The sequence below is a fragment of the Oenanthe melanoleuca genome, chromosome 2 (assembly GCF_029582105.1).
Source record: "Oenanthe melanoleuca isolate GR-GAL-2019-014 chromosome 2, OMel1.0, whole genome shotgun sequence".
In the NCBI taxonomy this organism is placed as follows: domain Eukaryota; kingdom Metazoa; phylum Chordata; class Aves; order Passeriformes; family Muscicapidae; genus Oenanthe; species Oenanthe melanoleuca.
In genome coordinates this window covers 8,122,194-8,129,271 of record NC_079335.1, presented here as the reverse complement: position 1 = coordinate 8,129,271, position 7,078 = coordinate 8,122,194, and the positions used below count along the sequence as shown (strand labels likewise).

The 7,078-nt window shown below is 39.7% G+C and overlaps 1 protein-coding gene across 1 annotated transcript in view; it reads left to right on the top strand.

Moving 5' to 3' along the window:
* The window catches only part of TG (thyroglobulin), a 144,623-nt gene that overhangs the window by 106,809 nt on the left and 30,736 nt on the right, over nt 1-7,078 (top strand). The window lies entirely within an intron of this gene.

Here is a 7,078-nt window from a genome sequence, read left to right as displayed (position 1 = left end):
GTTTGCATTACTTACACAAAAAGGGTTTTTTTTTTTTTTTTTCTTCTTCTTATGAATTTATTTATCCAGTAATGCTTATTCCCCAACTGTTTTCTTTTATGCAGTTTTGCTATTTTTTTTTCTGACAGACAGGAAGAGGCACAAAACATTTTTGTCTCTCTTAGTGAGTCTGAATAGGAATGCAGCCTTTGCTTTATGTTTCACTCTGTACCCCAAAATACCTCTCTCTGCAAATAATTGAATCTTAAGATCAGCAATGAAGAAATATGGATTGGAAGCCAGTCTGTGAAGCCCATTTTCACATTAGTTGTAAAAAATGCAGAAGCCTCAGGACCTTCCTCATCTCAATGTCTGAGATGAAGGAACCAAGATACCAGCCTGATAAATAACCTGACTAAAGGCACTGAACAATACTGTACTGTGGATATGAATATAGAAGTCAAAGGGACTTATTAAGGTTTACCTTTGCTTTTATAATCAAGATGGGATCTGAAAAGCTCATATCCCTAACGTAGTATAGGAAAATATTATAAAACCCTTGAAAAACTAAAAGAAAGCAAAATAACACAACAAGCCCAGGCAAATTTCCTACTTCACACCAGAGAAGCTCCAAGTAGGTGCTTATATGGGAGCTGTTGAGTAACTGTTGCTGAAACCAGGAAACACTGATCAAATCCCCAAAACTGTGCCAAAAATTGGTAATTTGATAATTTCAGGAGAATATTCTCTCTGTTTGATGGGTGTACCAGCAGTCCTCAGTTTGAAGGGATAGGAAAGCACTAGGGAGCTTGATAAGCTAATCAGTCTATTGCACAGCTCCATGGTTACCCTGGACAGTTATATTTTGATTGTTTAGGATCTTCTTGCTTTCTTCAAGTCACAAGGCTGTGACATGCATGCCCATTAACAGCATTCACTGAATGATGAACAGTGTCTCTGGAGTTACTAAAATATCATGGATTAGGGGATGTCTGCATGTGGGAATAGGCAGAGGCAGAGCATTTTCCTGATCCTTCTCACCACCCTCTGCCTTAGGCTGCCTCTGACCACCTTTGTGCCTGTACAAGAAGTGAGGTTACATCCTAAGATGCTCTTGGGAACAGGACAGGTCTCAGACTGAGCAGGAGATATTGGTCCCACTTAAGGAGAGGTTGGACTTGCTTATAGAACATGATCTGCTGGAAACACAGTAAATCTCAGACAGTGTTTGTACCATGCTTGTAGGGGAGCAGATGAGTTTGCAGTGGAGGGTGGTAGATAGAATTCTCCATTTCCATGTCATTTCTGCCTGTTGCTGTGGCTGTCTGCCCTTGTGCAATGATGAGAGCTGATTTACCCTCTCAGTGCATTTAGGTAATACCTTGTTTCAAATAGGATAATTGATAAGGTAGTGTTTACATCTAAATGGAAGAAAGTGATTGTATGAATTAAGTGGGGCTTTATATGTCATCTTAGAAATATTCATATCCTGTTATTCAAGTCACTAACCTGACACTGGCACTCTGTGAGTCACTCATGAGAGGAACACTGTCCTTGCAGGGCTGCCTCTGATGTCAGCAAAGAGGGGTTTGCAAAGGCTGATTTATGAAAAACAAAAAAAAAAAATCTTCCTTCTTCAAAATGTTATTTTTGATGTAAGAGAGAGAACCCTTACCTTCCCACCATTTTTATATCGAAATTACAGTCCAATAGACAATTATGGAGGGAAAAACATTTCTTTCTCAGTCTCACCCTTACACTGCTGGGCTGACCTGACCATTCCCTGTTACACCCCCGTGCTGGTGTTTGCCAGGTGTCTGCCAAATGCCCCCTTAGCTGTGACAGAGACTCCCTGAGCTGTTCCCTAATCTTTCTACTTCTCCAGGCTCTTGAAGCCAGACTTCATGAAAGCCTGGAAAAATGACATTAATATCAATCATCACATAGAGCCCTGCAACCTTGCTGTCTTGTAAGCCCCTGCCACCATCCAGAATTGGATATCTAAGGAAAAACAGTGAGGGATACTGAAAAACAACCCTGCAAGAGAGAAGCAAATAGGGTCCAAATTGAAAACAACTTCTGAAAATATTTTAAATCCAGTTTGTTAAAGAATAATATCCCAAACTCATTGGGAAAATGAGTCAGTAGTCACTTAGTTGCAGCTTGCTTATTTTTGCAGGGAGAAAAACCAGGATTTAAACAGTATCTTTAACCTGGCATTAACTGAAACTGAAGACACCCTCAATCAGAAATAAGGTGCTGTTGCCTGTCCATGGAGTGATTATCCCTAGGCACAAACTGCCAAGGAGAAGGCTGTGGTATCTGTTTCTCTGTGTCTCTGAGCCCAGCTTAAATGCTTCATGCAAGATGAGGCTGTAGTCAAACACAAGCCATGGTTTAAGTGATAGGAAGCACTTGAGCTCAGCAGCCAGGAAATGGAAGAGCCCTGGCTGTCCCAGAGGTCAAACCAGATGGTCTGACAGATACTTCTGGCTGGGAACTGTGTGCATCTGAGCCTGGAGAGTGCCTATTTTTAACAAATAAAATATTGCTGTGCAGCTGGCTCCTTTGGGAAAGTAGAATTCTCAGGACATTTCCTTGGTCTGACTGTTTGCATTAGATGTCTTTTGATCTCCTTTTTGGGTGGTGTGACTGTAACTGCTGTTTGCACTGCCTATAGCATGGTTCAGGGCACACAGAAAGCCTGCTCTGGTTGCAGCCATCACAGAAACCACATTCACTTGCAGGCAGTGCGTGTGTTGAGGAGACAATGTGGCTCAAAAAGAATTTCATTTTCAAGTCACTTTGGAAAAAAACAAGAGGTCATGATGTTAGGAGAGGAAGCTGTATTTGGGTTTGCTGAGTGTGAGTGATAAAATCTAGTTCCAGTGAAGTTTCTAGTCATTAGATGTGTTCTGAATAATTTTTGAAAAGTTTTGCAGAAGTGAGCTTCCAAACTAAACAAGGAATCAAAAGACATTCAGCACTGCAGCTTACATGGCAATTATCTTTTCCAGCTATGTTGTGAGACAGAAGTTCAGAGTACAGTGATAGCACTGTGGTGGGTTGACTCTGGCTGGACACCAGCTGCCCACTAAACCTGCTCTGTCACTGCTCTCCTCAGCTGGCAGGGAAGAGAAAACAAAATTAAATTCTCACGAATCAAGATAAGTACAGGAAGAGATCACCCACTGGTTACCATCACAGACAGGGAAATTAAAGAATTTATTTTAATTGGTTTAATTTATTGCCAATTAAACAGAGCAGGATAATGAGAAGTAAAGCATGATTATGACCATCTGGGATTTTCCACTCTCACTCTTCCTCACAACACTGCAATTATTTAATTTAGACTCCCTCATTTCGAAAATATAGCCACACAAACAAAATACAGGTCTATATAGTCTTTTTATCATCTCATTAGATCAGCAGCAGGAGCTTGTGGAGGAAGAACTGGGATGGCTAGGATAGCACCAATAAAAGTCTGTTGAGCTGTGATGTCCCAAAAGAAAAGTTTGCAAGAGGCACCAGCCCCAGCTCAGCTGATAACAAAGTGAGAGTTCACCTTCACAGAATATTGATTCGTCAGCTTCTCACCTTTGTGAGCTGCAACATTGCCTGGTGTCTGAATTTCTACTGTGTCATTGAACCTCTAATACTGAAAAGAGAAATTAAGAAATGCTGACAATGATCCTGATCCCTGGACTAAATAGCACTGAAGGCTTTGCCTCCCATTTTCAATGCCATCACTTGCTGCAGTAGGTGCTATTGCTCAACACTCTAAAGTTCCTCCTATTACTGTGAGTTTTGGAGAGCAGTGTAACAACACTATTGTGGTTTGTGTAACACAGCTGCAACTGCTTCTTCTTAGCTCTTTCAAACACTTTCAACTGGGTTGATGTCAAAAATGTCAATGGAACTTCCTCTGTCTTCCCCCTTGCTGTGGCTCCATCCGTAAGGACAGCTAAAACAAGAAGTGTGTGTGGCTTCAGTTCCCTGTAAAACCCTTCTAAATGATGTGATGACATCAAGTGATGTCCCCAGTAATGACAAGGTGGCTAATGACTACAGTTTTATTGTATATGTAAATTTTTTTTAGAGGTTCACTTTCAAGAAACAACTCTGCTGGAATATCTGAAGATTGCACAAGTTAGTTTTAAAAGTGAATTTTTTAGCTCTTGTGTTCATAGGTACAGGAGAATTCCTGAAGAATTAAAAAACATTGGACTAACAAAAAGAACACAGTGTTTGTTATTCTAGAGCTGATCTCATGATTTTTGGTTTTCTGATTCATGATTCTGTCACGTCGATAGTAATATGGGTGTCATGTAATGGAAATAAACAGGCTCTCCACTGTTTCTGCCTCTGCCTAAGTAGTCCTATTTTTTAAAGTACACAAGTCCTCCATTACTGGTTGCTGGGACTAATCACACAAATAAATTATAGTTTTATAGGAAAAGGTGGAACTGCTAATCATAGCTCTGTTATGGTTTGTGTCCTGAGCCATACCTGTAATGTGGATTCAGTGTTTAGAGGAGATGTCTGTTTAATGTGAAAACTGCAGGCTCAAAAAAGAATATTAGTTCTGGGCAATGCCAGCTTTTATTCTCACTTATTTGTTCTTGAGGGGTTTTTTTTGGCAATAATGAAGAAACGGTGACCCTGAATTTTGATGTGAATTTGTAAAGCAGAGAACTGGTACAGTTTTGCTTGCATAGCTTCTGCCCCAAGAGGAGCCATGTTTCTAAAGCCTGGAACATATTCTGGATGCACCTGGGAAGGAAACATAATGGTATTGTTTGCAAATACTCTTTGAATGATGCCTCGTGGTTGTCGTGTTACCCTGGCTTCCAGTCCTAGTAAAAAACCCCATGATTAAAATTAGTAGGTGCCACATCTCTTTCAAACCCCAGATGCAAGACTTGCTTCCTGAATATGGGTGTTACCAAAAAAAAGCAAACGGAGTAAGTGGCCATTAACATGGAAAATGGAAGAAAAAGTAATAAAGAGCAAATAAACCTGTTGTAACCACTCACAGAAAGAAGAGAAAGTATCCACAGCCAGACTGAGGCTCCATCAAGCTCTCCTCATCTCAGAAATGTATTTGCAGAAGTTTGGGGGTTTTGTTTTACTCATTGATCTTTGACTGTATCTACTGCCAGCCCATACACATCCCATGCTGTGACATGGGATTTGCCTGCCCAGGCTTTTAGTTCTGTTCCTGCAGTAGAGAACTTGGAGGACACTTCTATCCAGAACCTTTTGCAATCTTTGTTTTACTCAGTACATGACCTCAGAGCATTCTTTCAGGTTGTAGGAATCTGAGACAGAGAAACTTTGCAAAACTCTTAAAATCTCCAGGAGGAAACGTGTTCAAAATCAAGCACACACAAGGATGTTTTGCTTGGTCCCAGTGAATTTTTGGACTCCATATATCATCTGATTTTAGTACTCTTTCCCTACCAAACATGGCTTTTTAATTGAGCAACTTCAGAATTTCCACAGAAACTGACACTTTCAAAATTTATGAGTTTTGGAGTTTGGGAAACTGAAGCCCTTTAATTTTTTATGACTTTGTTTTACATGAATGTCATTTGGAGGTAGTGGACACATGATAAAGCATGCTGAGCACATTCAAATCTGATGTGGAAGAATATGTTTGCCAGATTAGTGGGTAAATATTGTGCAGTCCTGGATTTAGTTTTTCTGCTATATTGAGGGGGCTCATAATTCCTTACTACACATGAAATGCAAGGAAGCTCCTCTTGTGAGGGAAGCTGACAGTGTTTTACCCTTTTTCTAGTCTCACTCATCATAGCTGTGATGAACATCCTCTTCCAAAGGCAAGGTTAAAATACATGGTTCTCACTCTGTGTGCTGGGAACCCACCCACAGACAAGATAGTCTCATTAAAGATATTTTTCTTTCTCTCTCATGACCAGCTGAGTCAGTGCACCTAGTCAGCAGCTGGCAAATATCATGCTTTACAAACACAAAATGGGCCACTGCAAATCCCATGAGAGAATAAAACTCATTCGTCACTTGAGCTCTCATCTAAATTGAGTGCAGAACTCAGGAGTAAGACCAAGTGGTGTTTATTTCTTCTTCTTTAGCTCTTCCACTCTCTTAAAACTGAAGATGGCTCTTACAGTGGCCTAGATTAAAAAAAAAAAAAAAAAAGGTTTTTCATTTGCTTATCTTATGAACCATCTTCATTTCAGTCATTAAGCTAATAACAGAGCTTGCCTTCTAGATCAGTTGAAAAAAAAGAGAAACCTTTCTGAAGTGAAGTGTAGTAGCACTGGAAATTCTGCATGCAGTAAACTAAAAAGACTGTCTCTACACCCAAACAATAACCTCTTTCTCACTATTTTTGGAAACAATTTCTCCAGTTGTGAGCAATGGTATCCCATCAGTATAATTGACTCTGCTTGTATGAAATATAAAAAATGTCCTGGGTGCTGGCTAGAGCTTCACAGAATTCTTTGAGCTCAGAGATTTGAGACAATTTCAATTTAAAAGATTTGCAGTTTGTTTTCTGTTTCTTTTTAACTTGATTTTCAAGACTTGTAGTTATGCTTTGAGCAAATTCAGTAAGATGTTAATCAGTTCAATAGACCAGGGTCTTTTATATCATGCAACTAGGTTGTCGGGTTTCTTAGAGGACAGAAGGTAATCTTAGCAGCTATTATTAGTAAACTGATGCAAATGTTTGGAAATTAGTCATTTGAACCATATCTAGTTATTCCAACCTTTCTGTTCTCAGTCAGATCTTATCAGATTCAAGCTAATTTATCTGCATTTTCAACAAGTAGTTTTCATGTTTACTCAAAAACGTTATGCCATCCTTTCTTGTTAAGAACATTTGCTATGTTGGCATGGCTGTAAGAAGAATATGAAGAGTCTGGGGTAGAGACTGAACTGTAGTCTGTGCTCTGGTTTTGATCTTCATGCTCTGGTTAATCTTCTGCAGTTTCCTTTATTCTTTTTTCCTACTTCCTCAGTTCATAGCACTTCCAGACCCTCACTGCTGCTTGTGCTAGTTATCTTTGGTTTCTAGTCAAAGTAAATATACACTCAGTGTGAATACTTAGTGCTC